Here is a 21957-nt window from a genome sequence, read left to right on the forward strand (position 1 = left end):
CGTAATTTAGGACAAAGTTTGACAGCACTAATAATTGGGCTTTTTCATGATCCGATCATAATCTAATATTATATTATAAAGGCGAAAGTTTGTATGGATGTATGGATGTTTGTTACTCTTTCACGTAAAAACTACTGAACCGTTTACAATGAAATTTAAATAGACAGCACACCTATAGAGGGTAACTTGGATTAACACATAGGATAGTTTTTATCCCGGAAATCCCACGGGAACGGGAACTATGCGGGTTTTCCTTTGCAAACGCGGGCGAAGCCGCGGGCGGAAATCTAGTAATATTATAACTAAGCAATAAGTATATTGCTACGTCTATTTCACCATTTATTCGACAACAATTTTAGTATTTAGAAATTCCCACTGGAACGGAAAATTCCAAGCATTTCTATTATTATTTAATATCACACTGTGAAGCATCGTCGGTTTGAGTTCTAATAAAGAATACTAGAAATGCTTTAATTTTTCCTTAAATTTTATTTCAGGACACAATTTCATTTATATAATAAATAATAATAATACATATTTCAGGACAATAATTTTCTCACACGGCACGATCTGATCCCATACTAAGCTTTCGCTTGTGTTATGGAAACCAGATGGCTGATAAAAATACATTTGTATATAATTTTAAACAAATACTTATATATAGATAATTAACACCCAAATACAGAGCAAACATCTAGGTATGTTAATCACATAAATATTTGCCCCGGGTGGGAATCGAACCCACGACCTCTGCGTTGGAAGACAGGGCCACTAACAACCAAGCCAACCGATCAGAGAAGTTTAAAGTTGGTGAAAAAATAAATATATTGATTATGAACCCATCCATTTTATACGCAGTGCAAATACTTAATTACCCATAGACGCCCTGAAAAATATTACTCAAATTAAATATAATAATATAGTCTGGATAATAATACTGCAATAATACAATTGGATGAACCATTCAAGCTACTGAACTTCAAGATCAAAAGCAGGATTAAAACGATAGCTAACATCTAAATAACCTTGTAGACCAGAATTTGAAAGTCACATGCCTCTACGACGTTGAATAAATTAATGAAAGTGCCGTCAAAGTTGCTGTAGGTAAGTATCTTCATACTTCGAGAGATGATAAACAGCTAACGAAGTGAGAGATGGGCTGAAGTTTTGTAAAACATACCTATATAAAATACGCAGTAAATACTCTAAGTCAATGTTTAACGTGAAATTGGATTTTGGAGCTTTTGCGTATTTTCAACAATTTATGAGCGCTTAAATTGAAAATCTTCAAAATTATGTATTCAGTATGACTCTTGTTTTGGAACCTTCTACGTCCTAATCCTTATCTTACTAGGAGACGTCGAGACTATACCTACGTCTCTCTTTATCTTTTCTTCTCGTCCTCTATTTTCTTTTTTTTACAGTACAATTATTGTAGGGGAGCACTTGGCCACGATCTCGCCTGATGGTAAGCTGAGAATGAGATGTGGCCTAAGATGGAGCGCGCTGCCCTAGAATGTACTTGTTCACTCTCCTCTTGAAGACCTCCATATTGTACTCATCGGGGAACACAGATTCAGGAAGCATGTTCCAGTCCCTAGCGGTTCGAATAAAGAATGGCGATCCGAACCGCTTTGTCCGGGTACATGGAAAGTCAACCTTTTCTTTAATGAAAAAGTATATTTTATGAAGTACTAGTGGTCTGCCCCGGCTTCGCCCGTGGTACATATTTCGCAATAAAAGGTCCTTTCTCGGGTATCAAAATATCTCCATACAAAATTTCATGCAAATTGGTTCAGTAGTTTAGGCGTGATTGAGTAACAGACAGACAGACAGAGTTACTTTCGCATCTATACATAATATAATAAATCTGTAGAAGGGTCAATTCTGTACATTGAAAATATTGAAAAAATAAATAGCAGGGGGTGTTACTGGATCGATACCAAGCCCAAATATGTGATTCAAAAATGTTTTGTCTGTCTGTCTGTCTGTATGTTCAGGCATCACGTGAAAACTAACGGTTCGATTTCGATGAAACTTGGTATAATTATACCTTATTATCCTGGGCATAAAATAGGTTTAAGGTTTAAAGACATTTATTCCCATTAAGACATTAAGTCACTTACATGAGAAACTTAAATTTTAAACATAGGTATTTATAAAAAATATCATTCGTTAGTTAAAAATTTAGAGTAAGTTACATACTATAAACATAAGTTTAGGTTAGGTACTCATTCATTGCATTCAAAGTTTGAGCGTGTGGTCTTCCAGGATGTGTTTCGCTAATTGTTTTTTGAATACAATGAATGAGTTTACACTTTTTAATTTGCTTGGCAATCCGTTATAGAAACGTGCTCCCTCGTATGTTGCCGTTCGCCTTCCATAATTCGTTCGGATCTTCGGGAGGGCAAGATAGCTAGCTCGTCTATTAGGATAGTGGCGATTTGATGTTGAGAATATTATATTTGTATTTATGTTTTTATGTAGCGCTTTGTGGATGAACATACACGTATTATAAAAGTATAATTGTTTTAAATTCATTATTTTAGTATCGTCGTAGATTTTATTTGTAGAAGTTAAAAAAGGATATTTAAAAATAGGATATTTTTTATCCCGGAAAAATACGTAGAAAAAAAATAAATCGTAATTTTTCTTAATTTTTCCGCGCGGACGGAGTCGCGGGCGGAAGCTAGTTTATAATATTATAGTATGGATTACTTGTATATATGTGATAATTCTATTAATTATCTACTTTTCCTCATCTATATAAGTATTAAAACCCGACGAATACATATTTACCATATGGGCTAAATTACCTACAAAAACATTACTGAAATGCTGCAAATTCATATAAAGATCCACAAAAGCAATTATTAAAACACTTCTATCACAATACCAATTGAAAAAACAATAAATACAGTCCATAAATCAATTTAGAAAGTATAATAGGAATAGATCGGGCGATCTCGGCTCGGGCATCTCAGTCGAGTCTATTTTTATCATTCCAAGAACTCTCAATGACTGATGCATCGCTTTGTTATGTGTGAAAATATGTCCACAGTGACGTAGAACGAGCATTAGTTTAATATAAATGGTGTTTAGTAAAATGTCGACCATTTTTAAATTTATACTTCTTAGTTTATTGATGAATAGCTTCTTTCCTTTATTTTTGGTAAATGCATTTTGGATAAGGGATTAGCTTTAAGGCCGTGTACGCGGTCCGTGCGCTGTTTGGCTCAAATATGTGATTTTTCAAACCAGATTGTCCATCAACCACTTATCTTACAAACATATGAATTACTAATAATGTTAGGAAATTTTATTGTCTATGTAGTTAGTTAAGAGTTTTTTTCAATTAATACAGTATTTGTGAATACCATCAAGATAACTGAGCCGATGATTACTTGATTTCACTTTTAGTGTCAATTTCGAAGCTAAAAATATCTGAAATTGCTGACAGATCTAACACACAATTTTTTTTAACTAACTGCAAAAATCCTTATGAAAATAGTTAGTTAAAAGATTTTTTTATTTTGGACTCCTAACTTACGAAATTAAAATCCACAACAATGTGAATTTTTTTAGAAATTATAGTCGACAAAATGATTATTTTCACCAAGATATTTGACTTAATTGAATATAATTTATACATATTGCAATAAAAGAATGTCTTACTTATAAGATAAAATTTAAAAAATCAACTAAGGTACCTCTATTATTTTTCTACAATTTTTTTAAAAGTACTATAAAACACTGCGCGCGACCCGATTCAAATCAGTCGGCAGCGAGCCTTTCCAGAGAGAGGACATGTTGCTCGGCGCTCTCCTGTGGACCTATGCTGTTCATAGTAAAAGGATAGCGCAAGCCGCGATCTATCGTAATAGATCGCGGAGATTTTGACTTGCGTTAAATTGAATAAGCGCTCTTAACGCAAAAAAATGTGTGCGTGTACAACGTAAGAAGTGAAACTTCTTTATGACCTTATTTTTTAAAAAATAATTTATTATATGCACCTTTACAGAAATACGTCGAATCACGCGTGGTAGGTATAAGAAAAAGATGGCGCGTAACGGAAAAATGTTTCGCGTAACGAAAAAATGTTACACTAAATTTTTTTCCAACCCCGATAAAGAAGTTTCACTTCAATAAAAACTGTTATAATAATGGTCTAATGGCAAAGCTCTATGCTCTATATAATATTTCCTATACTACCATTCGAATTGTAGTAATAGACGAAAGATCCAACACGATTGAAAAGGAATTAGGAACGAAAGCAGAGTTCTAACCGTCAAGTTGCTAACTCCGAATTCTATTGAAATTTGAAAGTTTCATTAGCAAGGGGCAATACAAATAGTTATTTATATCTATGCATATCTATACTAATAATATAGTAGCTGAATAGTCTGTTTGTTTGGCTGGTTGAATGCGCTAATGTCAGGAACTACGGGTCCGATTTGTAAAATTCTAAAATTCTATCCCACTTATTGAGGAAGGCAATATATTATTATGGTCGGCGGAGCAATGCGAGTAAAATCGCGAAGCACAACTGGTTGCTGGATAAAATTACAGTTCTTATGTGCCTTAAACCACATCTTGAGTACAATGCATGTACAGAATAGATATACTATTCAGAGTCTTATTTCTCTCAACCGAGATTGACAGGATGTATCCATTCAGAGTTGCTGGCTGTAGTTTATACCGTTACCTCCGACATTACTGTGAAGCAATTGTAGACGAATATTATAAGATTTTTCATGCATCTAACTCCATTCTACAGCCATAATTGCAGAAACTGGAATATGAATAACCCTTTTCTTAAGGGGAGCTACTCGAGAAGAAATATTTTTTACAGTGTAGGTAGATTATTTTTATTTTTAATGCTTAGAAAGGCGTGAAAAAATAACATAGGTAATATTATGTATTGTGAATATATTAGAAGATTAACTTTATCAACATGTTTTAACAAAGAATCACACGCTATGTAAACAATATACCGTAAGTATTAAACATATCTTACCATAATATTTACATCAAAGTAACATTACTGACAAGCGAACATTCTGGAAGGATCGCAAGCGTCCACAGAGCTAACAAGACTCTCACGTTTATAACGACCATAAAACGGAATAGCAACCGACGAGTTACTTTATATTTAAAATATACTACGTTTTACGATTCCGAGTCAATTTGGTGACTTCTGTGGCTTGAGTTTACGATGTATTGTGAACGACGCGGTTCAAAAACCGACGTAAAAACTAGCATTGTGGAACCTATCAGTCGTAAAAGTTTATGTCTCAATTCAAGTTTTTAAAATGGTTTTACGCTTCTTGAAATTGTTCCTTGCTTAATGTTACAGAAGAAAATTTTATAAAGATACCAATAATAGTATCTCTCAGGGCTGTTCAATTAGAGTTGATATTATTGTACCTACCCAAAGGAGTCGTACCTATAGAGCCTGTCAATCATCATCACTACATAGTATAAAACAAAGTCGCTATCTCTGTCCCTATGTCCAACTCTTTAAACTCTAAATCTTTAAAACTACGCAACTGATATTGATGTGGTTTTTTTTAGTAGATTGTGTGATTCATGAGGAAGGTTTTAGTATATAATTTATTAGGTTTTAGACCGAAGCGCGACCGAAGAAGGCGGGCGAAGCCGCAGGCCTAGGCGGTAAGCTAGTTGAGTAATAAAGTTAAGGTCGGACATCGGCTATTACCACCTCACGTTACCTACGGAAGTTTATTTTTTGACTGCAGAAACTTAATCTTAATACTGGGATAAAATTTCACAAAAACTATTAAAAACGGACTTTATCTAAATCCATATTTGAATCCTTTATTCAATTAGTTTTCATTGTTAGTGATGGCTTTGTATAAATCGATAACACAACAGTTTGCTAGTCAATTAAGTATTTTTTATACTAACATTGATCCACAGCAATTAAAAATATATTGTTAATAGCATAGCATAGTGTTCTACGAAACTAAAAGGTTTTTAAAGGGTTTGCGGTCAATGATCGTTTTCATCGCATTAAGTACCCAAAGGCCTAGGTTTTTAATTTACCGTCTGCCTTCACTTTAATACTTGGCAATATGTTTATATTCTTTATATTTTACTTACTGTGGCTTATTACGAGAACTTTTAATAGAGTACAACAATGCAGTATTTACTTGAAAATTGAAAGAAATAGCTGAGGAGCGAATTTTATTGTTTCTAGCTTGTTTCAGTTGTATTAAATGTAATTAAATATTTTGTAGCACAGTTGAATGAATGAAATGTATTGTATTGTAATAATGGAATAAATACCGAAAAATTAAGCCATGTAATTAGGCCATTAATTATTAATAAGAACTTTATATAGGTACCTACTATTAATTAAAGTCAAACTGAAACGTGTCGATGTATTAGAAAAAGAAATGCGTTTATATTAATAATTTTACGTAAATAATATGTTATATTAGTAACAACTCAAAATGAATATCTATACTTAATAATTAATATTATAAAGCTGAAGAGTTTGTTTGATTGTTTGTTTGTTTGTTTGAACGCGCTAATCTCGGGAACTACTGGTCCGATTTGAAAAATTATTTCGGTGTTAGATAGCCCATTTATCGAGGAAGGCTATAGGCTATATATCATCACGCTACGACCAACAGGGGTGGAGCCACGGGGGTAAAACCGCGCGGAGCAGCTAGTATGTTATATTAGTAACAACTGAAAATGAATAAAATGTAGAGTAATAAAATCATTGCGTTATTTAAAATTCTCATTTAATTTCGTGTATTTCTAGAATAATATCATTTTAAGTTTGAGAAACTAATTATTATTAGTTTAGTTATAAACTCAATAATTTGAAGTTTTAAGTACACAAGTTTTGGTCGTTAATATAAATAGAGAATTTAATGAAACTTCCTTCCTAGTTTGCACCAAAAATCAGCGGATATTCCCGGAAATTTCGAATGGTCTGGCTAAAAACTAGCTTCGTTAATTAAATTTATCTTCGTGAGTGGTTGTTGAGTTGTTTTCAAATTGTAGATAGATATTTACTGTCGTAGATTACTTATTATAAAAAAAATTTACTTACTCTATCCTACTAATATTGTACTTGAATGAATGTATTCATTCATTCACTTGCGAAAGTTTGTATGTTTGTTTATCTGTTACTCTTTCACGAAAACACGGCTTTTCATGAAATTTGGCACATACACAGAGGGTAACTTGGATTAACACATAGGTAGTTTTTATCCCAAAAATCCCACGGGAACGGGAACTATGCGGATTTTCCTTTGACTACGCGGGCGAAAAGCTAGTAAGATTTATAAAGTGTTATAAATGAGTTCCTATACTATTTATTGATATTATTAGGAAATGGATGTATTTGCATGAAATTTAGTATAGAGATATAAACTAGAGTAGGTATGTATCTGTACACATGGTAATGATTTCCTGCAACTGTCACAAGTGATATTAGGTACACATGTATGCCCAATGAGTTGATGAGTTTGAGGATGAATAGATAGATGTATTTGTATTTGATTTATATGAAATTTAATACAATGATTAATCAATGAGTATTTTTTTATTCAACGTCCTATTAATACATGTTTGTATACGTATTACCTATTATGCAAATGTTTGAAAGGCAAACCATAAATTTTATATTACGTATAAAAAAACCTTCCAGAATAAAAACGTGTTCCTTAAAACCTGCAACACTTTTTATAACTTACGGTTGCAGTATTTTGCGGTAATTACATCAGAAAGAATTTGTTCCAGGTTCTATTTATCTCTATTTCTCTTCTCTAAATCACACAAATTGATATAGCGGTTCCTATGAACATAACTCACTTTGGTAATGAAAAAATAAGAAGGAATTTAATCCAACGAAACGCCTCGAAAACTTGTATGAAGCTACAGGAAAACAGTAACAATTCGATTTGATATTTCATGTAACTCTCAGAAAAACAAACCCTAAAGAAAGAATAGTCCTCATTTAAAACAAATGATATCATTCCGTACAGCGACAAAGAAATATCTTCTATTTTCCTTATAACGCGGGCTCATAAAAACATGCTGGTATCATTGTAGCAAGCGAGATGCTTTTCAGAGTAAAATATATACTAGCTGGGCCCCGCGGTTTTATCTGCGTGGCTCCGCTCCTGTTGCTTTTAGTGTGGTGGTATATAGCCTATAGCCTTCCTCGATAAATGGGCTATCTAACACCGAAAGAATTTTTCAAATCAGACCAGTAGTTCCTGAGATTAGCGCAAACAAACAAACTCTTCGGCTTTAAATAACAAAACAATGCATAGATGATGTATATGAAAGCCTGCGTTACAATAAAATCTTTGTGGTTTCTGAAAAACTTTAAAGAGGAATCTCCTTTGCCGTACAAAGGAGTTGGTTTTAAAATTTCAATATGTATATGAAAGAATAATGCTATTTTTAAACAGGTTATGTAAATTAAAAAGCTTTGTTGTAACTTTACGTTACGCTCAGGGATTCGAATTATTTCTAAATTGAAAAACTTTTTTAAACGTATTCTATATTTTATTAAGGTCCATTTTAATTTAGTTCAACTTATAAGTAGAATATATATTTTGTTTGTAAAATAATCTAATACATAAAAATGTAGAGTCGCGGTTTTCAAACCTAAAAACACATTGATAAATATACTGCATTCTAGCATATAATATTCCGGCTACTTTATTGCCCGTGTCCAGGAAGATCGTATTTTTGTCAACTAGTAAAGTAAGCAATTTTGTACCCAGTGTAATGTTAGACTAAGTCATGGCTGTTGTTTATTGCACTGGTCTGTTCTTTTCCTAACAAAGTTTAGTAAAACAGAAGATAATTTTACTATCTAGTTTATTATGCACCCTATATATGTAGTAGAATATTATTTTGTAAGAGAAATATGTAAAGATGAGAAAGTATAACATGAAACAATGTAATACTTGGAATTAAAACACCGTCTGATTTGTATTCTTGAAGTTTCTTATAACAAGATAGTTTCTGTGGCACATATTTTGTTAAGATTTTTTTTCCATCTCAAAGAGAATTCAATTAAAATAAAACAATAATAATATATTTTTTTTTCAAATTCAAATAATTTATTTACCAATACATTTTTAAATATATGCAACCATTAACATTTCCTTAAATTTATTTATAAATCTGTAATTGAGTGTCATAATCGATTCGCAATTGGTTACTTTAATAATTGAGCAGATGGAATTAGCATCTGTTTTACTGATAAATTCGTGCACTGTACAAAGACTCTACTTTTTCAATTAGAAATAATTATAGAACCTTTTTCTCAATTTTATACTAGCTTTTCGCCTGTGGCTTCGCCCGCGTTTTCAAAGAAAAACCCGCATAGTTCCCGTTCCCGTGGGATTTCCCTTGAAAACGGTCCAGTAGTTTATGCGTGAAAACCATACATACATACATAATTATAAACCTTTCCTCTTTATAATATTAGTATAGACTAGATAAAACATAAATAATCTTACTCGATCTATGATTAACCTTGATTAATTTGCAAAGGCTTTTAAAAGGGTCTACGTAACATTTGGATCCCTTTCCCCCGATTTGTGGCTTCCTTCACGGGGTCTGTTTCAGGTTAGTAATGGCTGCACTCAATCACAACCCATCTGCGCAAGAAATTCACATTCAAAGCAGATGTCGAACGTAATTTAGGTTACCAGATTATTTCAATGATCACGATCTTTTTTTTATTATAATGAATTGGTAGTAAATTGTATGGAAACTTTTGAATGAAAAATAAAAAATATGTGCGTGTGCTTACACACGTAAGAAGTGAAACTTCTTTATGACCTTATTTTTCAAAAAATCAAATCAAAAATCAAAATTGTTTATTTGGAACACAACAACACATTAATAATTTACTATTTATGAAACTTTACATAAATACGTCAAATCACGCGAGGTAGGGATAAGAAAAAGATGGCGCGTAACGGAAAAATGTCACGCGTAACGAAAAAATGTTAAGTATACTAAATTTTTTCCAACCCCGATAAAGAAGTTTCACTTCAAAATCATCACGCTAAGACCAACAGGAGCGGAGCAATGCTGGTGAAACCGCGGAGCACAGCTAGTTTGAAATAAAATATACCTTTATTGTGGCAGATGGTCTAAAAAAAATGTTTTTTCAGTTAATCCTCTGTGATAAATATTTCCGGCGTATCCGGTATTGAACCATTCGTTCAATATTTCCGGCGTAATAAAAATTCATAAATCTACCAATTTTTTTATTTTCAAGCTTAATTATATTAGGATTATAAAGCACTTTGCAATCGTATTGATTTTAATTAACTTCGCCACAGTTATTTATTATTGTATCATGTTTTATTATTTTATGTTGATAAAATGGAATGGTAATATGTATAATGTAACATTAATATTTAGAAATTAAAGACTTTTTAACGGATTTTAAACGCGATTTATTCATTATATTATTTTCCCGACGTTTCGAACACTTTACAGCGAGCGTGGTCACGGGGAGACTTAAAAAGTCTTTAATTTCTAAATGTATAATACTCGCGTAAAATCAAACCCTAGAAAATACTAACATTAATATTTATCAAATGCTGATTAACAACCCTCAAGCTTTAGAATAATAAAATTTCTAAATCAACGCAATAATAAAAAAAAAAAGATAGCGTCGTTTATGCGGCATATTTTGAAATTTGCATACGGAATAAGCCATAAGTCAATTTCACGATGAAATGGAATCATGTCTGGCAAGAAGCTAAGTCTTAGCATAATATGCAAAGGAACAAATTAATTAAGTATACATACATATCCAACAATATACATAGCGTCAATATACTGAATCTGTATCATCACAACATAGTATAAAACAAAGTCGCTTTCTCTGTCCCTATTTCCCTATGTCCCTTTGTATGCTTAAATCTTTAAAACTACGAAACGGATTTTGATGCGGTTTTTTAAGCTATTGCATAGCTTCTATTGTGGGCCTTGATCGCAGGGCCGAATCCAGAAATTGCGTAACGAAAAGCCTCACGCTCCCCACTCCGACAGGCACGGAGGTGTGGCTTGAAGGCATATGCTATGCAATAGCTTTACCGCGGCAGTCCCCGAGTGCCACACGTATTTTTTTTAATAGATAGAGTGATTTAAGAGGAAGGTTTTAGTATATAATTTATTAGGTTTTAGACCAAGCGGGCGAAGCCAAGGGCGGTAAGCTAGTCACTACATATAATACAACAAAGTCAAAGTCTGTTCATGCTGATCAGAAACAACTAAGACGATTTTCATTATATTTTCACAAATGGAAAGTGTGGCTATCGAGAAATATATAAGTTGTTAAGCTCTAAGCTACGTGAGAGAAGCCAGGAGGAAAGCTTGTTATTGGTATAATAATAATTGATTAAATATTACTAAAACTTATGTGTATTTATGTCTCTTTTCCTATGTTATCTTTCATAGTCTGTTTTTCGTTGTGTGAGTTTTAGCACTTAAATATACTATACATAACTACGTAATCTAGGTGTTCTTGGCCATTTTTTTAAATCTATACTAATATTATAAAGCTGAAAAGTTTGTTTGTTTGAATGCGCTAGTCTCAGGAACTACTGGTCCGATTTGAAAAATTCTTTTGGTGTTAGATAGCCCATTTATCGAGGAAGGCTGCATATCATCACGCTAAGACCAACAGGAGCGGAGCAATGCGGGTGAAACCGCGCGGAACAGCTAGTTATAAATATCCATTATACTAAAAGTGATTGTAATATGTTATTTCATCATCAGCCCATATACGTTCCCACTGCTGGGACACGGGCCTCCTATGAGGGTACAGGCCATAATCCACCACGCTGGCCAAGTGCGTGTTGACGGATGACACATGTCGTCGAACTTTTTAATTCTTCGACATGTCGGTTTCCTCACGATGTTTTCCTTCACCGTTCGAGCAGTGGTGATGTTACAACATGCGCAGATAAATTGAAAAATCAATTTATTTCCTGCGCGCTCGCCTGGTCTCGAACCTCGGACTTATCGATTCGAAGTCCGAGGTCTCACCACTGAGCCACCACTGCTCTAATATGTTATTTATATTCCAGTAAATATAAAATCCGTACCCTAATCCGATGGGAAAGGGCCGGGATTATCACACTGATTTGCAAAGTCGACGTGATTGTGGGTTGCGGTTCTGTTTTACAATTTACTGTGAAATATTTTTAATTGCTTTATACATCAGATACTTATATTTTAACGTGTTAACTAGATGACTTTGCAATTAGGCAGTTTTGTTTAGCGTTATCCATACTAATATTATAAATGCGAAAGTAACTCTGTCTGTCTGTCTGTCTGTTACTCAATCACGCCTTAACTACTGAACCAATTTGCATGAAATTTGGTATAGAGATATTTTGATACCCGAGAAAGGACATAGGATAGGATTTATCCCGGAAATCCCACGGCAACGGGAATTATGCGGGTTTTTCTTTGAATGCGCGGGCGATGCCGCGGGTGGAAAGCTAGTTTCTAATAATTATCAAAACTTTTATAGGTACAATTGATCATAATATATAAAAGCACGATGCATTTTCTTTTATTATAAATAAACAGAACTACAAATGCTACAAATCATATACAGATATTTATAGCATATACTATCTTCTTGCCCTAGTTCCGGCCCGTATATATTTAAAAGTTATTTAGTTTTGTAATATTTTCAAATTAGTTACAATTAAGATATTATCTTAATACAAATCGAACAAACCAAAAATCATTAAAATCCTTTCAGTTACAAGTGATATAACAAGACTATATTTTATATTCAAATCGAAATTTTATAGACCAAACTAGTGGGTCGCCCCGGCTTCGCCCGTGGTACCTACATATTTAAACTATCCTATCTCTCAAGTTGGATCGAACTGCACATGGTGTGCGAATTTTATTATAATCGGTTAAGTGGTTTAGGAGTCCATTGAGGACAAACATTGTGACACGAGATTTATATATATTAGAATAATATATGTATATACTCCTACACTTGAACGAATAGCTATAACTTAAAGTGATTTCTATTAAACATTCCCTTATCTAGCTCATAAATGTTTTTAAATCAGCAGTAGAAACGCACAGCATCATATAAATCCCGAAAGAGCGATGTAAATCGTAATGAAATGCAAATTCTTTTGTCAGTTTTTAGCTTACACGTTCGCATAGCTTATCCATGTTAAATTTAATATATTTTTCATGACAACGACGTTATCAAACCTATTAAATTATAAAGTGTGTGATATGAATTTATTCTCTCTATTCGAAGTTGGGTTGTATGACTGAAATGGAAATTCCTTCATCCATACTAATATTAAAAATGCAAAAGTAACTCTGTCTGTCTGTCTGTTACTCAATCACGCCTAAACTACGAACCAATTTTCATGAAGGCTAGGCTACTTTTTAATCCGGGAAAATGACGCAATCCCGGAAATCCCACGGGAACGGGAACTATGCGGGTTTTTCTTTGACTGCGCGGGCGAAACCGCGGGCGGAAACCTAGTTTTTATATAATACTAGCTAACCGCCCGCGGCTTCGCCCGCTTTGTCTAAAACCTAATATATAATAAACTAAACCCTTCCTCTTGAATCAATCTATCTTAAAAAAAAACCGCATCAAAATCCGTTGCGTAGTTTTAAAGATTTAAGCATACAAAGGGACATAGGGACAAAGAAAGCGACTTTGTTTTATATTATGTAGTGATGTATTATAGTGTAAGAGATCGTATTGTAGTGTGATTTCAATATTCTGTATAATCGTAAACCTCATAACACACATTTTAATTATAAAATTATTATTATTGGGCGATATTTTTTTATATATTGTATTATTGTGCATACTTTTTTACGCAAGACCTCTATCTTAGAAATATACCTTCGTTCCCACTGCTGGGACACGGGATTTCTATGAGGGTACAGGCTGTGGGTACAGGCCATAATCCACCACAATGAAAACAAAATCATCAAAAATAATAATCATCCAATTTATCTTTTATTACTCTATATTATTTCTTTTCCTAATAAAATTGAATTTAAAAATACTAGCGTTGAATTGTCTCAGTTCACGATTTAATCCAACATCTTGTACTTAGTGCTCTCAAAATCCCAGGTTTCTTAGCGTTTGTGGGTAATTACCCCGGGATTTAGGGCATTCAGCCAAATTGCATCCTTTTTGGATAATTAAACCGAACTGTGGATATATCTAAGTATATATTCATTTATTTATAACACTTTATTGCACAAACTGACTTGTGACAAAAATATATAATATGTAGGCTTATTAAGAGAAAAATACGTTTTGAAAGAAATACCATACGATAAAAGAAATGGTATTAACAGGAGTTTTTTTTTTTTTATCTTTCGAATGTGATATTAAAAACATAACACGTAGGGTACTTACAGACGAAATAATATTGAACTTTATACTTTATAGAGGTATACATAGAAAACAGCAATTTTAAAGTGAAACTTTTATTACATCGCCTCAAACTTTTTGGTCTGTGTAGCGCATGTCGCGTGTATCGCGGCAACCGAGTAGGTATTACCTACTCGGCACGCGACATGCGCTACACAAAGCAGTGTTCCGAACCGTTCGAACAATTTCATTTTACCGGGGTTTCATAAAACCACACCCTTGGATATGTCGCCATGACCTCACCTTCACCGAGTAGGCCGAGTAGGTAGACCATACCTATTACCGAGTAGACCAAGTAGACTGCACCTTCGAGTAGACCAAACCTATTACCGAGTAGACGAAGTAGACCGCTCCTTCGAGTAAACCAAACCTATTACCGAGTAGACCAATTAGACCGCACCTTCGAGTAGACCATACCTATTACCGAGTAGACCAAGTAGACCGCACCTTCGAGTAGACCAAACCTATTACCGAGTAGACCAAGTAGACCGCACCTTCACCGATTAGTCCAAGTAGACCATACCTATTACCGAGTCGACCAAGTAGACCACACCTTCGAGTAGACTAATCCTATTACCGAGTAGACCAAGTAGACCAATCCTATTATCGAATAGACCAAGTAGACCACATCAATTTCCGAGTAGACCAAGTAGACTGCACCTTCACAGAGAAGACCAAGTAGACCGCACCTTCACCGAGTAGACCAAGTAGACCGTACCTTCACCGAGTAGACCAAGTAGACCACACCAATTTCCGAGTAGACTACATCAATTTCCGAGTAGACCAAGTAGACCGCACCTTCGAGTAGACCAAACCTATTACCGAGTAGACCAAGTAGACCGCACTTTCACCGATTAGTCCAAGTAGACCAATCCTATTATCGAATAGACCAAGTAGACCACATCAATTTCCGAGTAGACCAAGTAGACCGCACCTTCACCGAGTAGACCAAGTATACCACACCAATAGACCACATCAATTTCCGAGTAGACCAAGTAGACCGCACCTTCACCGAGTAGACCAAGTATACCACACCAAATTCCGAGTAGACCAAGTATACCACACCAAATTCCGAGTAGAACAAGTAGACCGCACCTTCACAGAGAAGACCAAGTAGACCGCACTTTCACCGAGTAGACCAAGTAGACCGTGCCTTCACCGAGTAGACCAAGTAGACCACACCAATTTCCGAGTAGACTACATCAATTTCCGAGTAGACCGCACATTCGAGTAGACCAAACCTATTACCGAGTAGACCAAGTAGACCGTACATTCGAGGAGACCAAACCTATGACCGAGTAGACCAATTAGACCGCTCCTTTGAGTAGACCATACCTAGATTACCAAGTAGACCAAGTAGACCACACCTTCGAGTAGACCAAACCTATTACCGAGTAGACCAAGTAGACCGCACCGATTAGTCCAAGTAGACCAATCCTATTATCGAATAGACCAAGTAGACCACATCAATTTCCGAGTAGACCAAGTAGACCGCACCTTCGAGTAGACCAAACCTATTACCGAGTAGACCAAGTAGACCGCACCGATTAGTCCAAGTAGACCAATCCTATTATCGAATAGACCAAGTAGACCACATCAATTTCCGAGTAGACCAAGTAGACCGCACCTTCACCGAGTAGACCAAGTATACCACACCAAATTCCGAGTAGACCAAGTATACCACACCAAATTCCGAGTAGAACAAGTAGATCGCACTTTCATAGAGAAGACCAAGTAGACCGCACCTTCACCGAGTAGACCAAGTACACCGTACCTTCACCGAGTAGACCAAGTAGACCACACCAATTTCCGAGTAGACTACATCAATTTCCAAGTAGAACAAGTTGACCGCACTTTCACAGAGAAGACCAAGTAGACCGCACCCTCACCGAATAAACCAAGTAGACCATACCTTCACCGAGTAGACCAAGTAGACCACACCAATTTCCGAGTAGACTACATCAATTTCCGAGTAGACCAAGTAGACCGCACATTCGAGTAGACCAAACCTATTACCGAGTAGACCAAGTAGACCGTACATTCGAGTAGACCATACCTATTGGCTATTACCGAGTAGACCAAGTAGACCGCACCTAGATTACCAAGTAGACCAAGTAGACCGCACCTTCGAGTAGACCAAACCTATTACCGAGTAGAACAAGTAGATCGCACATTCGAGTAGACCAAACCTATTACCGAGTAGACCAATTAGACCGCTCCTTCGAGTAGACCATACCTATTACCAAATAGACCAAGTAGACCGCACCTTCGAGTAGACCAAACCTATTACCGAGTAGACCAAGTAGACAGCACCTTCGAGTAGACCAAACCTATTACCGAGTAGACCAAGTAGACCGCACATTCGAGTAGACCAAACCTTTTACCGAGTAGACCAATTAGACCGCTCCTTCGAGTAGACCATACCTATTACCAAATAGACCAAGTAGACCGCACCTTCGAGTAGACCAAACCTATTACCGAGTAGACCAAGTATACCACACCAAATTCCGAGTAGAACAAGTAGACCGTACCTTCACAGAGAAGACTAAGTAGACCGCACCTTCACCGAGTAGACCAAGTAGACCGTACCTTCACCGAGTAGACCAAGTAGACCACTCACCACACCAATTTCCGAGTAGACTACATCAATTTCCGAGTAGACCAAGTAGACCGCACATTCGAGTAGACCAAACCTATTACCGAGTAGACCAAGTAGACCGCACCTTCGAGTAGACCAAACCTATTACCGAGTAGACCAAGTAGACCGCTCCTTCGAGTAGACCAAAATAATTATCGTACAAATACGATAATTTTGTGCCTAAGTTTCACTTTTACCGTGGTTTCATAAAACCACACAACATTTTTTTTCAACAAACAGCAAAGCTTTTCCTGAAATTCCCGTGATAATTTGTATTTCTAACCGAATGATCAAAAGAGGTTGTCATTTTTAAACAGATCACGTAATCATGTTTGACATAATATTCTTAATTTTACACCGTTTTGGATGAAGTAGAGTAATAATCTTCCATACAAAAGATAAAGAAAGATAGGGCCTATATAAACTGGGGTCATATTGTTCTTGATACTAGATCATCGCAGTCGTTATGTCTTCGATTGATTGGCTACTTTATTTCTATACGAATCTGCTATCTCTATAAATGTAACAGACAAATACAAATTTATTCATCGGTTAGGCACTTTAAAACTTCAAACCAACGCACGTAAATACTACGTGCATTGAATGCAGGTTTATCACCAAACGATGCACTTAAGTTTTTAAAATTCATGGAGAATTTATCTGAAATTCTCTTTTAAAATACTTTTACTGGTTTAGTGCTTTCGCATAGTCAATGTTGATGCGTTTCCAATAATTATTGGATTATCCAAAATACCGTGAAATGGACTTACGTGATTGTTGTTTTGAAACTAAAGTGAATAATTAAAGTCATTAGTGATTATTGATTAATAATAGCTATTAACTATTGTTATGGAATGGAAGTAGCTGACAATCCATACTTAATATTATAAATGCGAAAGTAACTCTGTCAGTCTGTCTGTTACTCAATCACGCCTTAACTACTGAACCAATTTGCATTAAATTTGGTATAGAGATATTTTGATACCCGAGAAAGGACATAGGCTACTTTTTACGCCGGGACATAGGGTTTTTCTTTGACTACGCGGGTAGAAAACTAGTAAGCTATATTTTTAACTAAATAATATTGATTTTTCTCGGTATACATTTTTTGCATCAATCAATTATTTTAGAATTTTAAATGGCACATATTGGCATTCTTTTATAATTTTATATACAACGTACACTATAATGTACACGCTGTACAAAATACACATAATCCTCCTAATTAAACAAAACCATATAAAGTTCAATTCCACGTGTAGTTTCCAGAAAATTCTCCACGTTTCCATGGTAGGAAGTGCGACCGACGTGAGCCAGCCAATTTCCGTGCGCATCAATGACTATGTGTTCTCGCTCTTGTCTAGAAATGTGAATAAGATAAAAACCTGGAGACCTGGAGAGACTGCTTTATTAAATAAATTGAAGATTAATAAGCCGTGGTTTCGGATAGGTTTTGGATTTGTTTTTCTCGTCGATTATCTTCAAGTAAATAGATTAGTATTCCATACTAGAACAGTCTTATGATGAGATTTGCAGTCATCATCAAAAGTTACCTTGGTTGCATTTATTCCTTCACAACTGCTGAACACCTGAACTGATTTGGGAATTTGATGAAGGCATTAGATTTCATAATTGAAAGATCAAAATTGATTAATTTCGAATTTAGTCCTTGTTAATTTGTCGCTATAAAAAAAACATTAACAGTAACAGTGTACTTTAGTTCACACGATATATTCTAAACAAGTTATCATTTAGTATTATTTTCTAAGGCTATTATTTTTATTTAAGGGGCGTTTGAAAAGCTCAAAGCTTTCAAGGAAAGTAAAGCTGTAACCCCTAGATAAATATTATAATATGTCTTATAATTTGGTCAAACAATTAATTAAAAGATATCTATTGTAGAGTCGCATACTCTACATAATATGTTTCAAATCATTTTCATTGTTGCATTTTAATTACTTAGTGTAGGTAATCCTAATTTTCGTTGTGAAACTAGGAAAATTCCATCTTCTATTTGTATAATTTTAATAGAGAACGATTTCATAATATTTAAAATACTGAACCACTTTTACTGGAGGTTATTTTTAAACCAATCATATGGGTTAAATCTATATTTATAAATATACTACATCTATGATATGGATGACGTCATATCTTATATTTTATGACTTCAATAAGACGTACGTCATGAAATTTTTAAGTAAAATAACACTCTAATATAACCTTTATGGGAGTAATAATATAGCCTTAAGCCTGTATAGAGAGAACTTATATAGGTTAATTCATATGAATTCAGCATATAAGGGAAAACACAGTGAATAGCTTTAATTTCAGAATCAAACGCGATTTATAAAATTATATAATGGGTTTTTGGAATAAATATTTCGTATATTTCATAGAAAGTTTCGTTTCAGGAGCGGTTCTAAGGCCGTTGTCAGGTCTTTCGGAATTCTTCACCATATATTCGTATTAGTATGACATACAAGGAAAAAACATCTATTATACTACGACATACTTTTTTATTTTTATTAGGTTTTATCTTAAACGTAATAAATTACAGTATTGATTTTCCTTCACAATTTCAACGGTTAATCTTTCAGGCCCGTCACAGCTGTCCTAAAAGAGGACTAATTAAAAAGCATTTCTTAAATATTCATTAAGTTTCTCTATTGAGACACCGAGCCGAACTCTCAAAGGAAAATATTAAAGACTAGTTTCTCAAAGATGACATTCATTTATTAAAGAAATATGTGTATTAAATTATGATTTATTACGATTACATGCATGGGCGTGCTTCATTTGCAAAGTCTATTTTCTATCTATGTGTATATAATTAAATGAATACTGTTCCCTGAGGATATTATTTGAATTGTTATAATTTGTTGTTGCTTTAGCCTTCAATATCATCATAGTGTATGTATGTATAGGTAGGTAGGTATATAAATACCATTTCTGAATGCAATAATGACGTTTTAATGAATGAGACATTAATCTCTCTCCCATACCAGATGACTGAAATTCTTGATAACATACCAAAAGACTCGCTTTCAAGCAGCGATTATCAATGCTAAAGATATTATATAAATAAGATTTCACTTTATTCTTATACTTGGCGATTTTCTCTAACCGCCCAAGCTTTGTATCTTCCAAACATTCGTAATTGTAATAACAAATTCGTTTACCTTGACATAAATTAGTGACTGCTCGTTTACGGCTCTCGCCCTCAACGCCCAAGAGTCAAACATTTTCATCAGTCATAGTAACATCAATGACAGCTCAGAATCCACCATATGATAGGTACGATGACCAAAATACAAACGAACGTTTCAAGGTTGGACGTCCTATAAAATGGCCGTAACGTCAGATGGTTAATAAGATTCAAAATTGTCTTGGAGAGTGTACTTACGGAAGGTTGGGTTTGGCGGAGCTTGAGGATGGAACACTGGATGATAAAGCACAAAACACTATTGAACTGTATGAGGAGTGTAGAAGAGAAGTGGCGTGTAAAATTAGCGAAGCTACGAATGTGGAGCGGCGCGTGACAACTGGTCGAGAGATCGGCGGAGACTGGGCGTCCCAACGGCGCCGGGCGCCGCCCGCCCCGCGCCTTATCATGACAAAAATTTATTTAATGGATAATCGCCGCGACCATGCGATATCTATTGAAATTTTCTAGACGAATTCAATAATTGTTAAGGCGAATAAATATGTAATGGATTTATCCATTGTTATACAAGGTTTTGAGAAAGGTAATTGTTGAAGTAGACAGTTTTTTCTTTGTATGTTGAATAGTAGAGATTTTCTTTGGTAGCTATTGAAATTAACTCAATTGTTATATCTTTGTAGCCATTCTAATGTTTTTTTAAGTATTTGATAGAGAATACAGACAACGAGCACTGAAATAACCTTTATATTCATTTCAATCTAATAACATTTATCGTTATGGCATCTGTTCATTACAGTTTCGTTTCAAACAACATGTTATTTCTTAAAAAAATATTGCATTCAAAACACAACAACATAAACAAATACATAACATTACTTTTAGTCCATAGAGCTAGAATCTGTTAGAGCAGACAACAGACCCTTCAAGCACTGATGCGTTATTGCTCAGCTATTTATACATAATGTCAAACTATATTTACGGCAACACGGTAAACGCGTAAAATGATGACGCAACAGAACAATTGGCAACACACGGCTTGAAGTATTTTTAACAGGGATTGTTTCACTAATACGTTGGAGATTTATAATCATCAATTAGCCTATATTCTGAATCACCATCTCGGAATTGTTATCGATTGATTTTATTGGAATTTTGTGTAGAATACAGAGCTTTTTTATAGCGTTTTTAATGCATTTGTTATTAAAGCGTTGCTGAGACAGTTTCTCCGAATATGTACTATATTATGTATATATAGTACTAGTGGTCCGCCCCGGCTTCGCCCGTGGTATATTTCGCAATAAAAGGTAGCCTATGTCCTTTCTCAGGTATCAATATATCTCCATACCAAATTTCATGCAAATTGGTTCAGTAGTTTAGGCGTGATTGAGTAACAGACAGACAGACAGAGTTACTTTCGCATTTATAATAATATATATTAGTATGGATATTACAATATTATACAGCTGAAGAGTTTGTTTGTTTGTTTCAACGCTCTAATCTCAGTATAACTACTGGTCCGATTTGAAAAATTCTTTCGATGTTAGATAGTACATTTATCGATGAAGACTATCATCAAGCTAAGAGGGGCGGAGCACTGCCGGTAAAACCGCGGGGCATAGCTAGTATCTGTAAATGTTATTAATATTCTTTCGTTAGGTATAAGGAAAACACACCTATTTTCGACGA

The 21957-nt window shown here is 34.7% G+C and overlaps 1 protein-coding gene across 1 annotated transcript in view; it reads right to left on the reverse strand.

The window, feature by feature from the left end:
- Positions 1-20655, reverse strand: part of LOC123699377 (receptor-type tyrosine-protein phosphatase kappa) — a 151270-nt gene extending 130615 nt beyond the window's left edge. The window contains exon 1 of the mRNA XM_045646316.1: positions 20512-20655. The gene's annotated coding sequence lies outside the window, so the exon portion shown is untranslated. The remainder of the gene's footprint in view (positions 1-20511) is intronic.
- Positions 20656-21957: the final 1302 nt, after the last annotated feature.

This window comes from Colias croceus, chromosome 17 (assembly GCF_905220415.1).
Source record: "Colias croceus chromosome 17, ilColCroc2.1".
Taxonomy (NCBI): domain Eukaryota; kingdom Metazoa; phylum Arthropoda; class Insecta; order Lepidoptera; family Pieridae; genus Colias; species Colias croceus.